General features: G+C 45.4%; 1 protein-coding gene across 2 annotated transcripts in view; it reads right to left on the bottom strand.

Annotated features, from left to right (window-relative positions):
• Window positions 1–20,872, bottom strand: part of HTR4 (5-hydroxytryptamine receptor 4) — a 210,516-nt gene extending 189,644 nt beyond the window's left edge. For both annotated transcript variants that reach the window (XM_074960605.1, XM_074960603.1), the window contains exon 1: window positions 20,672–20,872. The gene's annotated coding sequence lies outside the window, so the exon portion shown is untranslated. The remainder of the gene's footprint in view (window positions 1–20,671) is intronic.
• Window positions 20,873–23,954: the final 3,082 nt, after the last annotated feature.

The following is a 23,954-nucleotide window of genomic DNA, read 5'->3' as shown; positions in this document are numbered from 1 at the left end:
CATTTTAAATGGCTATAGGTGTGGACATGCAAAGCACAATATCAGCAGAGTATGGCTGGCATTGAAAAGGGGAGAGAAGAGAGAGCTGTCTGTCATGTGGAACAGCAGAATCAATACAGGACAAAACTTGCAGAGATGGCTGCAAATAGCCAAGCATTCATGAAAAGCTTGAAGCCTTTAATAGATCCCCACACACAGTGTAAACTGAGCAGCACAGCGATAGTACAACCAAAAACTGAATCTTCAAAATGGACACTTCTTGTTAGTCTTTGTCATGCCCATGTCATGGAGTAATTCCAAACTGATTCACTGGGACTATTTGAGGGGATGAGAAATCTTGGAGGGGAAGGAGACCGCTTTCCATATTTAGAAGTAATCAAGCCATCTTCAGCACTCCCCCCTCATTCAGAAGGCATTCCTGATCCTAGAAATTGTTCTGTGAGAACACAAGCAGATAAGCATCCATTCTCACCAGACCTCTCAGCCCTTTGAGGTTTGCCTATCACTTCATCTGAACGGATCCAAACCTCTTGGATCTAGAAATTGACTGAAAAGGCCCTAAGACAGGCTTTCTGGCAAAATCTCCAGGCAGTTGCTATTCCAGCCAAGTCTGAATATCTCCTGAGATATTCATCACTTCCTTTCAGAGTAACAGCCGTGTTAGTCTGTATTCGCAAAGTTTTCATCAGGACTGATTTGTAGGGAGTGGGAGGACCTAAGAAAGCTGAAACCTATCCTTGCAACAAAGCCCGTTGCCAACTGTGCCCACATATCTATTCAGGGGACACCATCACAGGGCCTAATAACATCAGCCACACTATCAGAGGCTCATTCACCTGCACATCCACCAATGTGATATATGCCATCATGTGCCAGCAATGCCCCTCTGCCATGTACATTGGTCAAACTGGACAGTCTCTACATAAAAGAATAAATGGACACAAATCAGATGTCAAGAATTATAACATTCATAAATCAGTCGGAGAACACTTCAATCTCTCTGGTCTCGCGATTACAGACATGATAGTTGCGATATTACAACAAAAAAAACTTCAAAACCAGACTCCAGCGAGAGACTGTTGAATTGGAATTCATTTGCAAATTGGATACAATTAACTTAGGCTTGAATAGAGACTGGGAGTGGCTAAGTCATTATGCAAGGTAACCTATTTCCCCTTGTTTTTTCCTACCCCCCCCCCCAGACGTTCTTGTTAAACCCTGGATTTGTGCTGGAAATGGCCCAACTTGATTATCATACACATTGTAAGGAGAGTGATCACTTTAGATAAGCTATTACCAGCAGGAGAGTGGGGTGGGGGAGAGAAAACCTTTTGTAGTGGTAAACACCCATTTTTTCATGCTTTGTGTGTATAAAAAAGATCTTCTACCCTTTCCACAGTATGCATCCAATGAAGTGAGCTATAGCTCACGAAAACTTATGCTCAAATAAATTGGTTAGTCTCTAAGGTGCCACAAGTACTCCTTTTCTCATCACTTCCTGTTACAGAACTAAGAGACAAAATCCTGCCAATACACAGTAATGGAGGAACACTTTCTAGTGTACTAGCTGAGGCTGAAATGATTGATATGGCCCATTGAATCAACGGGGCAGGAAGTATTAGGAAAAAAAACCCAAAACTTTGTTTCCAACTTCCTATAGGCTGCCTGGGTACACAGGCTAAACTATAACTATACACAAGTAAGCATTAGGCACATGGCCTGATTCTCAGGTGATGTAAATCAGTGTAGTGCCATAGAGATTTTATGGAGCAATAGCGATTTATACCAGCTGAAGATCTGGTCCACAGCATCTGGGGGAGGTCTAGGTTGGATATTAGGAAACACTATTTCACTAGGAGGGTGGTGAAACACTGGAATGGGTTACCTAGGGAAGTGGTGGGATCTCCATCCTTAGAGGTTTTTAAGGCCTGGCTTGACAAAGCCCTGGCTGGGATGATTTAGTTGGTGTTGGTCCTGCTTTGAGCAGGGGGTTGGACTAGATGACCTCCTGAGGTCTCTTCCAACCCTAATCTTCTATGCTCTAAGCAATCAGTGAATCTCCAGGAACCACAATGAAATGCATTTTTGAATCAAACAAGCAAAAAGGAAAACATGCTATGAGAGGTCATTTGGGTCTCTCTTTATTCCTGCTGTCTCTTTAACCATTGAAAGTTGCCCTTCATTCACTGTTCTCATTGGCTTACATGTAAATGGGAGAGCTGGTCAGAAAATGGTCAATTTGTCAGCTGAAAATGTTGATGAAAAACAAAACAAAACCAGTTTCTACTAAACTTTCCATGGAAAAATTTAGATTTCTTGGCAAAAATTCAAATACCATGAACTTTCAGTCAAAAAACAAATTCAGCTGAAAACCAAAATATTTTGATTCAGAAATGCTGCTGCAATGCCTCATGGGACTTGTAGTTTGGGTGCTTCATGGTCCTATTTTCATCTATAGATCAAGCTCCCAACTCAGATTCCATCTCCCAGGATGCACCACATTCTCCCATCTTGGAGAAGGGAGGCAGTCCACAATGGGAGCCCTGTCCAAGGTGTATCAAGGGAGATGTAGTTTTGCTGGAGAACCTGAGCCATGGAAGGACATGGGGCAACTGAATTACTGTTCCCACAAGGCACTGTGGCAGCATGTCCAAACTGAAATATTTCAGTTTTCTGTTTCCCCTTCCTCCCCCCCAAACAAAAAACAAACAAACAAAGATTAGACACTTTTCACAAAAGAATTTGTTTAGCTGAAAATCCAATTTTCTGTCAAGCACAGTTGTGATGGGAAATTTTCAGCGAGCCTTAGTCAATACAGCATTACAAACAGATCTCAGCAGAGATGCCAGGTAGTGTCAGATCCCTACAGAGATTACAGTTCTGTGTACAGATGGTGAACTGACCCAGCCGCAGGTCAGGGACACTTATTTATAGCATATAATTTTACTTTGTTTACCTCCAGCAGGATAATAACTCTAATCAAAATCATCATGCAGCACCGAAGTTCAGTCTTATCTGCCTATCTTTCTAGGTATTTATAAAGTCCCAATCCCCATGGTATCAAAATACAGTGTCTGTTCTGGAGTTGGAATTTCCCAAGCAGTGTATGCTGGCACAGGTGTTCCTAAGTTGTTTCATTTATCATCTTGCATAATTGTTCTGTCTCACAGTCATGGCTGTGTTGAAATGTTAGCACAGATCCCATCAGCAACTGTGTTAAAACTTTCCTTGTCATACCCAGCTCCAGTTCTTCCCCCTCATTAAAAAGGTGACTTTATTGCACCAATAATCCCTGTGACCTTGATAGTGTGAAAGCAAGAGTGGAGTGACTTCCTTCACTGATAAAAGTAAACTCTAGGTGCCAAATCTTTGAAGCCCTAAATGGGAACTGGAAGTACTCAACATCTCTGAAAACCACACCATTGGTCCATTCAGTTAATTGGTGGGGTTGCCTGAGTAAGGACCTCAGGATTTGGTCCAATGGCAGATGCTGGAGAAAGCAACCAGAAATTGGAGCTCCTTTATTTCTGTTTCAGAGCTTGGTGAAAGACGAATGAAAGAACTGTCCAAAAGAGCCTTTGGGAGGGTGTCCCATAGACACACAGGTGTTAGGCCTTCCAACAATTATTATTTGCCACCCGTACTCACACTGAATGGCACTGCACAACCGCTCCCCACTCAATGAGACCAGCTGTAGAGTGAGCATCCTTATGCTGAGCAGTGCTGTCAGTATCAGGCCCCAGGAGAGAAAATTTTAGGAAACAAACTCTCACTTAAAAACTATTGAGAAAATGGAGGGAAGAGGCAACAGAACATTGTTCTTAAATGTGGGAGAAGTCAAGCAAAAGTCTCTCTCTCTCTCCAAGTGATCAGTGAGTGGTATGTTAATAAATATCTCAGCTGTTTTGGATTTCAACAGACTGAAGCCTGGGATCAAAACTCTAGCCTGAATGCTAATTCTATGTGAAAAGCTCTTTCAAATCCACTTAGACTTGTATCATTTAGTCAGTTTTTAAACTTCCCCGTTTTCATGGATTCAGCTTATATACAAATAATATCTTGTTTTAGCAAAATGTAATTTGCAGGAAGCTAGACCCTTAATCTGGACCCAATTCCTTTTGATTTCTTGTATTTCGGTTTTAATGTTTTGAAGAATAATTGCTGAGCAGTGTTTTTCATGAAGTATACATTTACCATCCAGCCTTTACAGCTCATACAGCATATCGCTGTAATGTTAATCAAAGTCTATAGATAATATCCCCTTGTGATGACATTACAGTGCAAATGCAAGCCTGTGGGCACTCTAATGTCATAATTCCAAAAGAATTTTTTTTAATTGCAGTTGAGGTTGTTAAACATAATTTGAAACAAAAAAAAATCACTGAACACATCTGTATAAATAAATAAATGCTGTGGAATTCACAAGTTAAGGTTACGTAAACAATTCTGGCACTAAATCTTAATATACGCAGCCTGAAACAGAGAGAAAAAAAGTATCTCAGCTTTGTCCCTGCATTTTTTTTAACAGCTTTAATAATTTTATTAAGATAATGTTGAAGTACAAAGAAAACAGTACAGAGTTTAAGCATAGAAGTTTCTGGTTATCAGGGAATAAGGTACAGATTATCAAGGGAAATTCGAAATTCGGTTTAGGAACTGGTGACATAAGGAATACATAATCTGCAATCTCCCCGATTGGGGGTAAAAGGTTAACAGGTCAAAGTACAGACATTGAGATATGAGGGTATGTTGTTCATATAATGGCTATGTTCAGGTGTGGAGTACAATGAGTGGATACAATGATGAGGATGGATTTACCATCATTTGGTGGGATTTAATGTTCAGTGAGTTTATGGTTCCAGTTCATGTACTACATTAGAGCCCAATTCAAAATGTAACAAGTTTTGGAAGTTTTTTTTAAATCTGATACAGTATGATACTAGAGTTCTGCTGTTTCATGTGAAAAGCTCTGGGCACTGTCTGCAATAGTTAACAATTTCTCTGCCAGCTAAGCAAAGTTTCTCCTTAAGCAACAATGCTACACCTGTAGAGCCATCATCCTCAGCTTGCAGTAGCCCATCATGGCCAAGGTAATAAACTGTGAAATCACATGCAGAACACTGTGCACTCACCATCCCTTGAAAACAATTCTAACCAAAGTGCACATCTTTACATGAGGCCGATCCTCAGCTACGGCCAAAGTGCAAGCAGGAATGCAAAGGTAGCTTATCTGCTGCTTTCAGCTGTTAAAATAGTACACCTTATTGCCAAGAGAGGCAGGATCAAAACAAACAGCTTAAATTAAAACCCTGAATTGTGCTCTGAAAAAGATTAGTAACCAGTGCATTCCCTGAAGCACAGCGTTCTCTCTCTCTTTGTGTAGTTACAGTGTTGTTACATTCTGTATTACCTGATGTTTCTAAGTGATCTTTCATAGTAGTTTTGAGAGACAAGGTGGGTGAGGTAATGTCTTTCATTGGACCAACTTCTGTTGGTGAGAGAGACAAGCTTTCCAGCCACGGAGCTTTTCCTGTCTGGGAAAGGTACTCCCATCATCACAGCAAAATGCAAGGTGGAACAGATTGTTTAGCATAAGTAGGTTTCAGAGTAGCAGCTGTGTTAGTCTGTATTCGCAAAAAGAAAAGGAGTACTTGTGGCACCTTAGAGACTAACCAATTTATCTGAGCATAAGCTTTCGTGAAGTGAGCTGTAGCTCACAAAAGCTTATGCTCAGATAAATTGGTTAGTCTCTAAGGTGCCACAAGTACTCCTTTTCTTTTAGCATAAGTAGTTAGCACATATTGTAAAGGACCATTCAAGATAAAGTGGTCCATTAACACCTCTTGAACAGAATGTATATAGCACCTTCTGTCTAAGAATCTCAAAGAGCTGTACAACCATTTGTGACTTTAGAAAGGGCTTGGCTTCATGCAGCAGCTGCATTGGTGTAGGCCATGTCTACACTAGCGAGCTTACAGCAGAACAGCTATACCAATTCAGCTGCACTTCTGTAAAAATTGCTTGTGTAGCCACTCGATGCTGATGTGAGAGAGCTCTCCTGTCAACATAATTAAACCACCCCCAATGAGCAGCGATCGCTATGTCAGCGGGAGAGTGTCTCCCACCAACAGCGCTGTCCACACCAGCACTTCTGTCAGTGTAACTCATATGGCTCAGAGGGGTGTTTTTTCCCCACACACCAGAGCAACGCAATTTATACCAACAAAAGTGCTAGTGTAGCCAGAGCCTTAGTGAAGATGCTCTTACACAGATGGGAGAGCTTCTCCTGTCAGCGTAGATAATCCACCTCCCTGAAAGGTGGCAGCTATGTCAGCAGGAGATGCTGTCCTGCTGACATAGTTCTGTCTACATGGGGACTAGGTCAGTAGAACTATGTTGCTCAGGGGAGTGGATTTTTCACACCCTGGAGCAACAGTTTTACTGATATAGGTCTGTAACGTAGACCTGGCCTTAGTCTCCTATCATGGTGCTCTGGGAGGGACTTGACTTTCTGTCTCTGTCTCACGGAGAAGGAATATTGTAAACAGATTCTGCCAGACCCACCACCAATAATCCAGTTAACATAATGGACCATTCCGCTCCCATTTCAACTCAATGGAAAATCTCCCATTGGCTTCGATGGTACAGGGGCATAGTCACTGAATCCCAGTTCCATATTCACATAGAGGATGGACCAGGCTTTCTAACCTGTTTACATATTCTTCATGTCTCCTACTGCATCACAAGCAAGGAAACACCCTTCAGTACTAGAGCTGCTGACATCTCCTGGAAAGCTTGAGAAAGACAATTTAAAACCAACCCTGTGTATCCCTCATCTCCTTCTCCATGAAAATGTAGACATCACCTCTTCAGCGACGAATATTCACTACCCATCACCATCCTCATCTTGTGACAGCCCCTTCTCTCCAAATCAGTTATGTCAATTAGGCTATATCTACACTACGAGTGAGGCACGTAATTCCCAACTCTCATCCACATACTCATACACACTCTCAGGGCGCTAATGCGAGGATAAATAGCTGCGTAGCCACAGCAGCACGGCTTAGCCATGCGGAGAATGTACCTACCGGTTCTTGGCACGGCTCAGCCATGCTGCCACCGTCACTGCCTGTGCTACCACGGCTTCACGGCTATTTATACACACACTCATGCTAGCCTGATAAGACCTAGAGCGAGTACGTGCATGTGTGTGGGGAATCACACCAATAGCTCATCGTTTAGATGTAGCCAAAAAGATATTTATGCATTGTCCCTTGGGTCAAATCAGCCTGATGCTAGAGGCCAATTTTGCAGTCTTTCACTTGGATGGATGCCTGGATTCAGATCAACCCCTGCTCCATTCTGCCAGAACCTCAGCCACTTCAATGTTCCTAGTCATGCGTCACAAGCTGAGGAAGACAAATTCTGGATTCTTCATTCAGGTTTTGCTTTGCTCAAAATTTCAAATTGCTGTTAATTTCAATCAAAAGTTTTGTCTCAGTAAGAACCGAGTGAAACCTCAGTATGGACTTTGGCATTTGGCCCCTAGAAAAGAACATCTCTGACTTCCCAGAAGTATGACTCCCCTACCTTTTACCTCCCCCTCAAGGTCTGGCCACTAGGAGACATGAGGATGTTCATGGCTAACCTGAGCTTCTCCCAAGCACTGCTGGATTTGGGATTTCTTATTTTTAAATATATGGGAATGATGGGGAAATGACAGGAGAATTCACAATTGAAACAAACAAGACTGAGTTAGGGTGAAAACTTGATTGGAGGAGAAACTGTCACCTGCCACCCCAAATGCTCTGATAGGCTGTTAGAACTGGTGTTCAAGGCAGTCATGGTGGAATGGGTTATTTCTCCTTTAAGAGTGTAAGTGGGATGAGAGCAGGACACACAGACTACTGGTTGCATGGCATTTGGGGGAACTGCTATCAGCTGCCAATGTAAAGTCAAGGGGAGGACCAAAGGAGTTTGTGACTGTAACCTAAGAAGAGGATGGTTAATAGTTTAGGACATTAGCTTAGGACTCAGCTTCAAGTCCCTGCTCTGCCATAGTTGTCCTATGTGACTTTGGGCAAGTCACATTCCCTCAGCTTTTAAGATGTTGGTAATAGTACTGCCCTCTCTCACAGAGATGGTGGGAGGATAAATATGTCAGACTATAAGATGCTGTGGTAATGGGGGGCCATAAGTACCCAAGATAAACATAACTACCCAAGATAAACATAACTAAACTATGCTGCGTTTATCTGTGTGACAACTATGCCTTTGTTGTCCATGTAGTGCACCTTTACATCTCTAATGACTTAGATGACTTAACAGGCCAGCAGCGAATTTGTGTTCGGTGCAGATTGTATGTGTTTTCTGAGACACAGTGGTGTCTCCTGGAGACTATTTTTGTTCTCGCTTTAGGGTTCACATGGGGAAGGGTGGCACACACCTCTAGCCCCTACATACACCCAGGGAGGGGTGACACACACTCCCATACACCTCTCTCACAGAGGGAGGGGTGACTGACTGACACCTGACCCTCCCTGCCTGGTGCTCTCCACCCTCCATGACTGACTGGGCCCCCAGGACAGACCTGCCTCTCCTGGTACCTGGCACTGCATCTTCCTGAGGCAACACATGGTGGGGGGGGGGGGGGGTGCAAGATCCCATCCTCAGATTTCTGCCAGAGTTCATACCAGAATGTGGCCAACAGTAGCCTTTCAGCACTGTGCGGGAAGGAAGGGATGGGAGCTGCTTCCTGCTGCAGGGCAGGAGTGGGGGAAGGGCGAAGCCGTGACTTGGCCTGTGTCTGTGCAGAGTTCATCTCCCTCCTCCCCCGACTGCTTGTGAAGCTGGAAGCAGCTTGTCCCTTCCTGCCTGCACAGTGTCAAAAGGCAGCTAACACTTCCAAGCTACTGCTGGCCACCAATATAACCCAGCAACTTCCTGTCCCCTCTCTGCCCCGCTACAGCATGGGCAGGAAGGGGTTAAGCCCCAACAATGCATTGTGCACCAGGGCCCAGGGAACCTGACTGCAGAGGCTCCAGCAAACCCAGCCAGAGAGGTGGCTCAGCAGGGGAGGGTGCCTAGGGGACAGAGCTGCCCTGCACTCCCTGGGGGCAGGACCCAGGAGGCAGGGGTGCGAAAAAAGTGCTAAGCGCCTGCCCTGGGGGCTGCTATGGAGACTACAGGTTTGGGGCATGAACCGTCTGGAAATTGCTTCCCTTCCCCTACAGAGTTTAGCTGAGGGACAGAGGCTTCCCTGTCCCAGTACTGTGCAGGGCTTTGGTACACGCAGGGCTCCGCTCCTCCTGGCCAGCGGCCCAGGCTGGAGAGTCTTGGGCTTTCCAGGCGTGCTGGCCCAGTCAAAGGCAGTGGGGGAAGGAAGGAAGGAGCCTGCCGGCCAGGTTGTTCATGAGCTGAGCGTGCTGACCAGGGGCTGGTTCTCTGCACAGTGCTGGGAGTGGGACGGGATGCGCCCTGGTGATGGGGGAATAACGGAGGAGCAGTGGGGCTTGGGGATGAAGGGGCAAAGCAGGGAGAGGACAGCGAGAGGGGAAGCAGGTCAAGGGCCCCACCACCAGCCTTGCACACTCACCCCCCATCATTGGATCCCCCACCAGTAGGGCCCACCAACACTGTTGGGGACGTGGGGGGACAGAAAATATCGGCCAATATGCCTGTTTAAGAAAGTCAGGCCACCTGCAGGAGGGCTTAAATACAGGACTGTCCCTTTAAAAACCAGAGCATCTGGTCACCCTATGCATGACCAGTTAAATATTGCAACCAACTTCACAGGGCTTGTTCTTCCAGACATTCTCTTTACCTCTGGACTTTCATGGTGGGTAGCTCACCTGGCCAGAGGGTCCCTCCCAGAGCAGTAGAAGCAGCTGCACTGCAAAGCCATGTATTTCCTGGGGTTTAAGGGCTGATTTACTACTGATTAGTGCCGAATTCCCTTTTGGTCCACATCGATACTTATGCTGGGAAAGGTTTCTCATGAAGAAAATGACAGAGGGACAGATTCAACTGAGGTGCAAACCAGTTTTTGCCATGTACACCCTGGCCCAGGGCCCCCGATGGCTGGTAGTTCACCCGGGAAGGAGGCTGCAGCAGAGGAGAGCAGATGCAATCCACCCTACCAGGGAAGTAGGCAGTTCTGGCTAGATGGAGGGCACCAATGCGTGCATCCTCTCTCAGTTTTCACCCTGCCCCCAAAACTAACAGCTCCTGTACCTGGTAACAGCACCTGACCTCTCTTGGAGAAATGCTCTCCTGGGGGGAGGGAGGGGAAGATCAGGACCTCTTTGGCCCAAAGAAATGCAATTTACATCCCCCACACCCAACCAGACACATGGCTTCCATCCTCCTAGCTAGAGCACAGGGAGTATCATAACTCTCAGCACTCACGTATCACTCTGCACCAATAGAGCCCTTGTAAAGATTAATTCATTTGGCTTTGTAAACATCCCAGGGAGGGAGGAGATTATGGTCATTGCCACTCTCCAGAAAAGGAAGCTGCCCTATTAACATCTCCTTTTTCCATCCCACTGGATTAACAGTTGACAAACAGTTAAACATCTGATTTCTGTCAGGCAACAGGTGCAATACAGAAAATGTCCAATTGCCCACCAGATGTCAGAGCCTCTGCAAAGGAAGAGAGCTGTCCAGGAATATATTTCCTGTGTAAAAATCTTGTCCTGCTTTCCAGGAAGAGCTCCCCTATGTAAGTAAAAGGCTGGGAGAGGGCTGTCAGCACTTCTTCACAATACTGTTAAAGAACAGCTGTCCCCAAGCATCCCACAGAAGAGAAATCCTCTGTCTAATCCATCTACATAGCACCAGTTAAGGCTCTGGATCTTATCTGCCTCTCTTCCTTCCATTTTGCAGCCTCTGCCTCTTCCCTAAGAATAGCTGAAACCAACATCTTTCCCTGCTGTCCTTTTCAGCTGAGTTTTGTGCTTTTGAAAGGCTCTAGAATCACAACCACTGAGGCCAAAGTCCACTAGCCACAGAGTAAGTACAACAAAGGCAGTGGCAGAGGAAGCTCCCCTCCCACCCACTGCCTATCACCACCCCTGCCCTGAAGGGATCACTCTAAAGTGTTAGGTTTCAGAGTAGCGGCCATGTTAGTCTGTATCTGCAAAAAAAAAAAAAAAAAAAAAAAAAAAAAGGAGGACTTGTGGCACCTTAGAGACTAAAATTTATTTGAGCATAAGCTTTCGTGAGCTACAGCTCACTTCATCGGAGGCATTCAGTGGAAGGCATCCGATGAAGTGAGCTGTAGCTCACGAAAGCTTATGCTCAAATAAATTGGTTAGTCTCTAAGGTGCCACAAGTCCTCCTTTTCTTTTTTCTAAAGTGTTAAGAGCAGTTCAGCCTCTGTGGCCAATTCAGTCCTCAGAATCTCTCTAATAGGATCTATCTCTATTTGCTCCCTGGCGCAATTGTGGTTTCTTGTGTTGGATGGTTATGGCTTTGGGTGGGGATTAACTAGCAGCATTTTCAAGTCATTCCTTCCTTAATGGCTCTCCTCAAAGCCACTCTGTCTGCGAGTACCTGGCTGTCAGCCAAATTTGCCAGGTTGTGGGATGCCCCACATGCTGCAAACATTTCCTAAGCTGAGCATTTGCCCTTGGTTGTAACAGAATATCAAGGTATTCCATCTGTGCTGGCGGACGTCCAGCACATCACACCAGCAAATGGGACACTGGGTGGCTAAAATGTCCCATCTTTTGCTTTGCTTATCCCCGTGAGCCTGCTTTGGATACTTTTACTCCAGCTAGTAGCACCTTACGGCGTCATCCTGCTGATTTCAGTGGGACTGCTAGAGGAGTACGCCATCACTTGACATGGGGAAGGGTGCCAGATTCTGTCCTCATGCAATATAGCTGGGCTCTCATCATCTTATAAATGCTTAGTTTAACATTGCACAAAACCTAATAAAAATGCTAGTCCTGACCACAAAGCAAAGCTCCAAGGAAAAGTCTAAAGTGAAGCGTAGCGCCGGGGATGAAAGGAGAGCAGGAGGTCTAACCACTGCCTGAAGTTGCTGCTTTTTATTCTCTTTCCAGACACTTTTACATGTGCTGTCTGGAAATTCTCACGGTGAAGTACACTTTTAAACAGGTTTTTTTTTTTTTTTATTAAAAGGAAACAATTTCCTTCTTCAAATACTCGTTTCTTTTTTTTATTCCCCCCTCCCTTGATTTACAATGAATCACTGGTGCCATTTTAGATCCAAATCCTCAGCCAGTTTAAATTTTTCTTGTGTGTGTCTTTCTTATAGATTTTTCAGCTTCTATAGCCTATGTCTTAAGCAGGAAGTCAGACTAGATGATCACTATAGTCCCCTGTGACTTTATGATCTCTGGATGAAATTCTGGCTCTGAAGTCAATGGTAAAACTCCCACTGACTTAAGTGGGGCCAGGATTTCACCCTGTGAATCTATGGAATCTATTTTCTGAGCAACAGTTACCCACCAAAAAAGGATGAAACCCTCTTTGGATCAATTTTCATTCCTTTTCTGAAAAGGACTGACACATATTCCCAACTGGCATAAATCAGCATAGCACTATGCTAATTTACACCAGCTAAGTATCTGGCCCATCATCTTTGCATATAGCACAAAAGGTACCCATTACCAATGGGACGGTTTATCTGGGAACCGAAGAGTATGTTAGAGTTTCACCAAAACCTTCCCTATTCTATAAACTAGGTGTTCTCACAATCAGGTTCCAAGGGCATTGTGACCATTCCCCCCTTTCTTCCTGGGTACGCTGGGAAGTGGGGCTCAAAACATATAGGAGAGGTTGGCCAGACCATTCTCTTACAAGATGGTATCACAGTATGGAAGAGGCTAAGAACCCCCTGTTAAAGACAAACATTTCATGCATCAGGACAGAGAATAAAAAGGATTTCAGCAGGATGTACATTTTGCAACTTAATGTGACTCACAACAGACATCTCATTTTGGCTTCCCGGGCCTTTGCTAAGCCTGGAGTCCAGCTCTGAGTTATTGAAACCCATCCTCCTCTGCCCCTCAAAAAAAGAGGGTTTAAAGTGACAACATTTTGCAAAATGAACACATGAAAAGAAACAGTCTGCCACTTCACCTGCTCTCAGTAAAATCAGCTGTGCTGCTTTTCAAACCTTTCTCTTCCCCCTGCCCCATTCCTCAGGAAAATTTTATGATGGAAACAATGACAATTGTAACCAGTGCAGCAACAAAGTGGGCCTGTGTTTCAGCAGATTTCAGTAATTTACTCTGCAAACTTTCTAAAAGTTTAGACTTGTATTAAATCAAACTGGATTCCCTCCTGCTGCTGCATTAATTACAGACCTGGGGCCTAATCCTGTACATGCTTGCTCAGCCAGTGAGTCCCACCAAACTCTACGCATTCCTGGCATGAGGGAGGACTATTCAGATGAGGAAGAATATCCCAGAGCAGGCCATCAGGAAATCCTCTCATCTCTGCAAGGTGCTTTAATTTACTGGAGGGAAAAAAACAGCAGGAGCTTTGTTGATGCCTACACTACTAGAGTGGCTGATTTGACATTTAAAGGGACAATGTCAAAATTTGTCCAATTCACATTTTATGGACATAAGTGTTATAGTTGGATAAGTATTCTAGAGTTTACAGGCTAAATTCAGAGGTAAGGTGATGTAATTCTCACAATAACCCTGTGAGGGAGGTAAGTCCGTATTATACCGATAGAATAAGAAGACAGGATTTACCAAAGGCAACAGAGGAAGTCGGTTGGATAAATAAATAAATTCCCTGTCTACCCCTATTCTGTTAGAGCCTATAGAGAGGACTGTGGTTGAACTCAAGCTGCTAATCTGAATTTAAAAAGTGGAGTTGCTTTGTCTTCACAGCTATTTTAAGCAGAGTTCGCTAACTCGAATTAAGTACACACTTTTTTGGGGTAGTGTAGACATATCCTTGGACTCCTCCAATGTGCAACATCTGTGTTCTGTGCTCCAGGCACCAGACTACATTCAAATTAAGGTGCAGCACTTTACAGAGGTGGGAATTTTCTCACATCAACTTTGGGCATGGCACAGGTACAGGATCTTTTCCTCATTATCAGCAAAGCCCCTACTGTTTGCTAGTTGGCTTTAAGGGAGCCTAGTGAGCGGATGAAGCAACAGACTGCCGAGATAACTGATGGTGCAGAGCCAGGCAGTAGGATCCTCCCAGACAGTGGGTTCTGCTAGTGGAGACAAAAATGCCAGCTGCCTGCCCAGCCCCTCTTTGAAGTACAGCATCAGATCTGTCTCCATGGGAACTGTAATGAGGGCAGGACTTCTCTTTACCATCTCAAACTGAGGGGGGAAAAAATTAAGAAAATAATGAGCCTTTCCACAGTGATGTGACTGAGTAAACCGAGTTGGAGCAGCTGGAATGAGCAAATGCCTTTTTGTTGCCCCATGCTGTCTCTTTGTTTTGCTTATTCTAAGCTTGGATGAATTCTTTGTGAGATAACAGTTCCAGCACTTGCTGCTGTGAACCATGTTGCTGCAGCATAAACCTTGAGCACTAGCGGGTCTGCACTCTAGTCTTGCTGGCTGTGACTGCAGCTTTGCACTGTTTTTTTTTGGCTGGACAGCTCTCACGCTACCAAAGATCAATGTGGGCCACCAAGTCAGAGGTGTGCAAGGAAGAGGATGGGGAGTCAGAGTGGATGTGGGAACGGGAGAGGATGGGTGTACAAGCCTGACAGTTCAGGTGTGATTTTCAGAGCTACTGAGCCCACGCAGCTCTGATTAACTTGAGTTGGAGCGGTGGGTGTGGAGCACCCCTGAAAGTCAGGCCATATGATGAGGAGTACAGAATAGTGGGGTGGAGTGAGAAAGTATGCGTGGATGTGCCAGCAGAATGCTGAGCACAGAACATGTATGTAAGCCATGTGAAATACAGGACCTGATCCACAGCATGTGGAAGTCAATAGAAAAAGACTCCCGTTGTTGCCAATGAATGGGCTTTGAAACCAGCCCATGCTGCACAAAACAGAAACATTTTAAACTGGAAAGGTTTGTAAAAGTAATTAAAAATAAACATTTCTGAGTCAGACTGCAACAGGGATATAAGAGGGAAGTCAATCCTGAGCAGGGGGCCCAGCACGAGGTCTATTGCCATTTTGCTCCCCTAAAAAGCCTTCAAAATAGGACAAGAGTGGGGCTGCATCTGCTTCATGGTGCCCCTATGCATTGGGTGACTTACATCCCTAGAGAACAGCTGTCACCCTGCACCCAGCCTCCATCACTGCTACTTGCTGATTGCACCTCCTGCTATTTTCTGTAATTGTTTCCCTAATTACATAAAGCTGGCGAAGTTCAATTTGTCTTTTCCTCAAATTAATTTGCTTTCCACTGTATACTGCTGGATTCGTCTCCCAGTGTAACCCATGTGTCTGCAGCCACTGTTATTCATTTGGATTCACCCCCACCCCAAATGAAATTTGTTAAAACAATAAGTCTAATTAATCTGGTCACATTGTGTAATTTCAAGTCAGCTGCTTCAAAAATATGGGAGTCAGTTTCATGTTATCCAAGCTACTGACTGTCCCTTCTCCACCTCTTGGGAGGTAATGCACACCAAACTGCACCTCATGATGCACACATTGGTGCAGTATGGAGAACCAAGGCATTTGTAGTGGAAGGTGTCATGAAACTAAAGGGCACCCCAGGGAACAGAGACTAACAAGGAAAAAAATAGAGACCATTGCAATATTTATTTTCAGCATGAAAATGTATCAGACAGGATATTGCCACAAGTCCCATTGACTTCCACTGAGCATATGGGTCTAAGCCTAACCCTAATGGAGGGACACTAATTTACACCAGCAGCAACTTAGGTAAAAGATTATATGGAACAGTGGCAGTCAATAGGTCACAATCCAATTAACTGGACACCTTCCTACCTTTTAGAATCCACTTTTCACAAGAATCCAACTCAAAAATTACCACCGTGTATGTCAAGTATCAGAGGGGTAGCCATGTTAGTCTGGATCTGTAAAAGCAGCAAAGAGTCCTGTGGCATCTTATAGACTAACAGATGTATTGGTGCATAAGCTTATGCTCCAATACATCTGTCTAAAAGGTCCACAGGACTCTGATGCTTTTGCCACTATGTATGTTATTTTCCTACATAAGCCATAAAGGAGAGGGCATCAGATCGATGAGAGCAGAGCTGAGGCAAAGAAAGGGGGTGAGTTAAAATATAACTGACTATCTAAAGATAGAGCAACTATTAGGAGAAATGGAAATACTCCCTCCATTAGACTAATTCTTGTCCCACTGCCTTTCTAAGCGAGGTTGTTTTTTTTCCAGGCATAGTGACAAAATGCAAAATAAGGTTTCTAGATAGGCATCTATCTTTGTTTAAGTTCAATAGACCACCCATTTCCCTAGAGCCATGTTACCTGGAATCTGGGGACCTCTGAGGCAGATTTGTTTTTAAGTTTGGGACATTACCTAACAAGCTGAACAAAGGAACACAGGTATGGTCACAGTGGCTCATAGCTGATTAAAGGGATCATGGTATCTTATGTGACAATGGTCTGTACTAGATGCTTCAGAGGGAGGTGCAAGAAAATCTGAAGTGGATAATTATTGAGCAGTCTGCAAAGCTTCTTCCTAACCCCAAGGAGGGTAGTGGTTGAGTTATGCCCTGACACATGAGGGTTTATAGGTGTGGTAGATTAAACTAGCTAGGATTACAATTGCTGGAGGTATTATTCATATAAATCATTACTAAACTCTTTGGGCCAGATGTTCTGCTGGTTTAAATTGACACAATTCCATTGAAATCAATTGACATTCTGCAGGTTTACACCAGCTGTGGATCTGGCTCCTTGAATCCTACTAAGGTCTTTGCTCAATAACACTTTGTGACACTGAGCTCCACAGGCTTATGATGGGTCATGGGAAGAAGTTTAAACTTTGTTTTAAATTTATTGGTTTAGTCCAGTAAAAAGGGATCACTTGCTTATGTACAGATATAAAGGACAGTCCCTGCCCTAAAGAGCTTACAATCAAGGGTGTTGCTTCTGTCACCTTTACTCATGTTGGTTAGTACCCGACTCTCCAAGCAGTCCTGTAGATTTCCAAGGGACAACTCATGGAGAGCAGGACAATGTGAATAAGGGTAACACATGAGATCCTAAATAGGGACAAGTGGTGACAGGTGGATGTAGACCACCTTGTAGTGGGGGGGGGGGGAGCAAAGGGAGGGAAGACACCAGGGCAATGGATACAGGAATAGAATTGGCATACATTAGCACAGTGCACTGTTTGGAGACTTCCTAGGGTATTTTGAATAAATGAGCAAGAGATGTCCGTGAACTACTCTCTTCTCACTTTTAAGTCATTGTTTACAAAACCATGAGGATCACAGACAGTTAGATCTGTCCCTAGTAACCAACTATTTGAAAGGAAATTGACAAGTTCATCAAATCTTTAGTTAAAAATCAACCAACATGTGTAGTGTCTGCACATTTTTCTGTGAGACAAAGGATATAGTGCTAACCGCTGAGGATAGCGTGAGTTCCCCTTCCTGGAGAGAATGCTACAGGGAAATCTGATCAGTGGTCCTTTCAGCTTTTAAAGCGGAGAAGAGATGCAGCAGCCAAGCCCATTTGTGGGCTTTAGGTGCTGTACAATGTGAACTCTTCAGTTCCTTGGTATTTCACAGCCTTATGCAGACTGCAAGGCTACCTTCATTAGGGACTGAATCTCAGACCTGACTGCAGCCAGTTCCTTGGAGTGGATTTGGGAACAGAGTCATCATTCAGAAACAATAAAACCTAGTAACCTTTATTAAAACCAATGCACAGCCTCCTCTATCCCTGGCAATTGCAGTCAGCTGCCAAAGTGATTGAGTAATTAAATCTTTCCTTGTCCCTCATTAAACACAAGATTATAGTCATATAAAGTTTTGTCCACCTCCTTCCATGAAATAAGAGAAATGAAGAAGTCATGACATCACATGCTCCACAGAGCCAACCCAGGCTAGCTGCCACCCCTTCATTTCGGTGCTCAGACCTGATAAACTAGAGCTTATCTTCTGCTGACTGCACTGATGCAGCCAAAAACTGCAGCTGCATGTTTAATTCCTCAGACTTTATGAACTTTCCATGGGGGAAAGTTGTTTTGGAGCCATAAAAGATGCCTCTGTGGTTAAAGAAAACTGCCAGTTCAAACTCAAACTCTCTCAAGCTGCTCTCCAGAAGGGGCTCCTCATGCTCCAGTTATTCAGTCTCTCTCACAGAGAGAACATCCACGGAAGGAGACAGTCACTCTCTCTTCACAACGCTCAGATCCATGAAGTGGCCATGCTCTTAGGACATGATCCAAAGCCCACTGTAGTGAATGGAAAGACACCCACACACACATGACTTTAGTTCAGGTCCTTGGTGATGTAGAGTCTGACTTGGAGGAGAGTACTAAGCCCTGCCTTCAGTCACAGGAGTTTGCATTTGCCCTATCACATCCAAACACCATGGAAAGCCCTTCTCTGTGGATGTGACTGTCAAAGCAGAAAGCTGTTTTAATTCCAATAGCACCATTACTCACCAGAAAACATTGATCCCTCAAGCAAGCAACAGCAATTCTAATATAAGCTTACTTAAATGAAGGTTACCAACTCCAGCAGAGCCCAGCAAACCCCTCTTTCTCTGCACACTCCTTGATACACTATCTGCATTATCTGCCAACTGGCAGCAGCGGTAGAGAACAGTCACAGGTGCCTCACCTTCACGTGGATCATTACTAACAATTCCAGCTGACTGAAAATATTAGCAGACACATTTGGTGACATCAAGTCAAGGGTACCAGGGGACGTTGCTATAACAATTCATTAACCGGGGGAGGTACCTGGACACTATGGTGATCGAAGGCAGTACAAAATGCCTAGAGAGATCTCCTTCCATCAAGTAGTACATGCCATTTAAACTTGTACTTTCCACCTTCTATTGCTTTGCCATTTAAGTCAGTCTTCTGGCACCATATAAGCAATAGACTAGATTTGTAGTTTGTGCCCAAAATTATAGACACAAACTTTGCACGTGTAATTGTAGGCATTTACCCAGACAATCATTAGACAGTTTTCCCTATGCATGTACAATCACTATGACAGTAATTTTACAAGCAAATTATGTACATGCATTTTTACATATGCAATTCTATAAACCTTGACCAATGAAATCAGACAAAATTAGATCAATTCTTTCTTGGTGTAACTCCACTGACTTCACTGGGTTTACCTGGCAGATCAATTTGGCCCATGAAGCTTAGAGATTTAAGAATTACACTCATATACAAAGTCTGGTGGTGATTTGCTATTGTAACCTCAAAATAATAAACTTGGCCCGGTAACACATGCTGTGGTATCTAGCCGGTAATCAGAGATTAGTAACATCATGGTTGTTCAGAATACACCCTATCAAACACAGTCAGACTGAAAAGTGCTCCCCTGAGCTCCTCAGACTAAAAGCACTTGTTGCCTCTGGGGTGTTTTGGGCAGAGAGGGCAATATGTTGCAGTGGGTTGACTGTTAGCCACAGTCTCTTGGACAAAGTGCATCTACTGATGGAATATTTTAAGGCCAGGAACAACGGAGACCCCGTAAAGGCATTTACTCCGTTGCCTATGGCATTCTGATCAAGGACAGTGCCCTCCCTCACGGCTCAGCTACACCTCCTGCTTCACGCTGCAAGGAAATCAACCTGCGTTTAGGGCTTCGCAGGCTCCAAGAGCAAGGCGATGCACCAACTTCTCACCCTCGGACTCAGATAAGACTAGAAGCCGGAGGGCAAGAGAGAGAGACACCTTCTCTCCAACGCCAGTGTCACTGCTGAGTAGCACCAAGGGGCAAGGAGAACCGTGGCCCCCTTTTTCCGGGGCTTGCACCAGCCAGTCTCCTCCCTACTCTCTGCCCAACTCGAACGGGCCACTTCTCCACGCAGTCTGGTCACTATTGGGGCCAGAGCCGCCTCCTCTACAGCTCCTGCCAGGTAGTGGACCAGCCCTCCCCCTAGTTCTCCGCTTCAGCGAGCCTAGCCCTGCTCTCAAACGCCGGCTGAAAACATCTCCTGGCTTGTGCTTCTTCGTGGCTCTCTCCCTCGGGCATTAGTTCTCTGTATCGTATCCTCCTGCCGTGAATCAATCGGGGGATGCACGCGTGAGCCGGAATCGGAGCTACAAAGCGGAGTTGTCTTGCCGCAACTCTTGGAGGTGAAAATGCCCGAGGAGCGCACTGGCTCTGCCCCCTGCCCGGGCCGGAGGGAGCTGCCCTCCCCACGGAGGATGGGGTGTTTGTTCCTCAGTGTGAAAGGGACGCGGAACTGACCGGCAGGTGGCCAAGTTCAAAGTCTGCCCCCGTGGGAGAGCTCCTCCTGTCCGCCGCACACCCACAGTCCCGCCACCCCAAGTCTAATTCGGAGCACGTGCCCCGGACAGACTCCGCCACTGCCTCCAGAGCCACCCCGGCCCCACGCCGCATCCCTGCCCCTCCGGCGCGCGGGGGCCAGGGGCAGACGGAGAAAGCCCGACGACAGCCCGACGGCCCTTCGCGCCCCTCGGGAGGGCAGGTCTCCGCGGGCCGGGCGCTCACTAAGGGACCCTGGCAGGATCGGGGCTGCACCCCGGGCAGGGCAGCGGCGCCTTACCATTGCCGTGTGCGCAGCCTGGCCCCCCGGGGCATGGCCCAGCTCCCTACGCGGCCGTCTGCATCCTCCCGCGGGCTGGCTGGCTGGCTCCCCGGCCGGTCCCAGAGCCCGCTCCCCTCGGGCAGGCGCCTCTCGCTGGCCCCGCTCCCAGCCAAGGTGCTGGCCAGCTACGAGCGCACGGACCAGCAGCTCCCCCGCCGGCTGACCGCGCCGCCGGTTCCCCGGGCTTCCTAAGTCCTGGATGCTCCGGCGCCGCCTTTCAAAGGCAGCCAATCAGCGCCGGCCGGCGGCCTGCCAGCCGCGCCCGCCGGCTGAGCGAGGGAGGAGCCGGGCGGAGCCGGGCAGGCGGGACCGCGGCGGCACGGGCAGTGGCGGTGCGGAGCGGGCATCGCGCACCCGGCCGTGCCCTCATTGCTCCAGCCGGGCTCTAGGGACAGGAGCCTCTCGCTGCGTGTCCGGAGAGTGTCAACTCTTCTCAGCCGTCACACTGCCGGGTCACTGGCTGGGGGAAGTCCCTGCCTGCCTGCGGCGTCCTGCGGACAGCTTGGCACTTGCTTCCCAGCTCTCCTCCTTCCTTTGGAAGACGAGTCTGACTTTTCTGTAGTAGGGAGGAAGATAGACAGACGGACACGGAGTAGCCAGATCACCCTAAGCCGGGGCTAGATCTTCAGCGGATGTCATACATGGAACTAGCTCTATGGCCTGCTGAGAAGTGGGCCTCCGGCTCCACAGGCTCCTGCATCTTCCGGGTGTTGGAAATTTGAACCTAAATCCTGCTCTGAATTTTGAAAATGCTCACTTAAATACGGGGTTGAGCCAAAACCCCGCATGTGAGCACCCTAAACGAGGGTGTCTTCACAATCCCAGATCAGGATCCCAGTTCTGCCCTGTGAGCGCATCTATAACAGGGAGTGCAGCTTTCAAACAGGAGAACCGTAAGTCCTGTTCTTGTCTGACCTGGCTGTAAAAATGTGACCGTGAGGCTCCTGTTGACTGTCTCAGTGATTTTCAATCCAAATCAGATCTGTTTGCCAAGGAAAATTTGTTTTCTCTAACCGCCAGCCCTGCAGACTCAGCCTGGGCTCTGGGTGTCAAGCTGCAGTCCTTCCACCTAGCTTATCATCACCAGTATCTCCAACTCTTCAGGACATATTAGGGCCACAGCTATCTCTGTGTAACTGTGTGGTCTTCAGATTACACCCTAAGTGATACCTGTACAATCACATTTCCAGTAACAGGCTTATCCAGCTGTGACTACCTGGAATTTAGTAACCCCTGCTGTTGATCATGCACAAGATGGGTCAGAATCCAAAGCACACTCTATCTTTGAATCAACTGGTTTTTACTATGAATGTCAGCAGATAGGACTCTGATACACAATGAGAACAGGTCTCTTGAATAAGACCATGGTCCTGCTATGATGACATCAACCTAAGCAGACCCCGCAAGGAGCTTAATTGAGTTCAGGCAGATGCCATTGCAGGATTAGGGTAAAAAAAGGTGCCATTTTAATACAGGCATTCTTCAGAGGAGGACCACACTGTAATAGGGTGTTCCAGTCAAGCTTTTGGATACTCAGATTGCCACTTAGGTTGGCATATAAAAGGGCATTTTACACCAAAGTGAAAATTTAGGGTTCTCAGTATGGGAAAATGGACAGCCTATAAAGGTGCCTGTGTTTATGAGGAAGGTTATCTACCACATTACAGCACATAATGGTGGTTGAACTTTTTCAAATTTTCCAAAATACAACAAACATTTTTCACAGAAAACCCTCAATTTTTTCAATCTTTCATCCTTTCCCTTTTCCAACCCATTCATAGAATGGTTGAGATTTGGATGGAAAACTTTCAACAATGGTCCGTGAAAATTTGTCAGCTTTTTCCACCAGCTCTAACAACCTAGTTGCACAAAATCTGACACAAGGCTACGATACAATTTATTTTTGTTCATTATGTACATTTATTAGATGTTAGTCACTTTACTAATGAAATGCAAGATTAAGAATAATAATATATTATGTGTTAAGAAAATTATTGGCAGGGTTGGATCCAGGAAGAAATGCTGTCTCTAACCACAGACCAGATTCTGTCAAACTTTGGCCCCACAGCACAGGCTCTATCCATTGGTCTATACAGGCCTGAGAGGAGCCCTCCCAAAGTTGAAGGTTAATTTTAATGAATTCTCAACAGAGATTTCATTTTGTATCTTCCCAATACTATGAGCTTCCAGTGCTGCTCGAGCTTTTGTTTTTAATATTAATCCCACATCTATTTGCCTCAATCTCGTCATTTTAGCTCCTACTGATAGATCATGATACTGCTGTTCCTGCACCTCCCACACCGCAACACACACCCCACTCACTGTGATCTCCTCCTGCAATGGAGTAGATACCTTCCACGGCATACAGTCTGACAGGCCTGATAGCAGCAGCCTTCCTGCTGTCATAATTGTTCTAAGACAATATCTGCAACACTACCACAGGACTACTGTGCGTAAGTGTAAGCCTGACAAAATAAAATGACAAACCTCAGAGCGTATAGATTCCAATCCAACAACATATTTAAACACTGACTTAACTCTAAGCATGAGTGGTGCTGTTGAAGTCAATGGATTTACTCACATGCTTGAAGTTAAGCATATACTTTGCTGGATCAGGAGCATATATACAGTAGAACCACAGAGTTACGAACACCTCGGGAATGGAGGTTGCTCGTAACTCTGAACAAAACCTTATGGTTGTTCTTTCAAAAGTTTACAACTGAACATTGACTTAATACAGATTTGAAACTTTACTATGCAGAAGAAATATGCTGCTTTCCCTTTTTTTTGTTTTAGTAATTTACGTTTAACACAATGTAATGTACTGTATTTGTGTCTTTTTTTTTTTCTTCTCTCTGCCGCTGCCTGATTGCATATTTCCAGTTCCAAATCAGGTGTGTGGTTGACTGGTCAGTTCATAACTCTGGTATTCGTAACTGTCTACCTGTAGCATAAATCAAAATCACTTCTATCTATCTGCCTATGTTCTTATTCTGCAACCAACACCATGGTACATGAGATCCTGTCCTCTTTCACCCTAATCCATAACACTAAATTGATGACTGGGGATTGATGAATTAGGGAGTTGGAACTACATTTAAGAAAATCCCTACCAAACACTGCTTTGTTGCATCACAGCAAAACACTCAAAGCGCTGATCAACTCTACTTGTCCCTGGATGTTTTTAGGGGAATACATTTTTTTATTTATATTTTATTGGTTTATTTCCAAAAATAAGAGA

This window comes from Natator depressus, chromosome 8 (assembly GCF_965152275.1).
Source record: "Natator depressus isolate rNatDep1 chromosome 8, rNatDep2.hap1, whole genome shotgun sequence".
Taxonomy (NCBI): Eukaryota; Metazoa; Chordata; order Testudines; family Cheloniidae; genus Natator; species Natator depressus.
The sequence above is the reverse complement of the archived record's forward strand: the minus strand, read 5'-3'. Positions and strand labels throughout refer to the sequence as shown.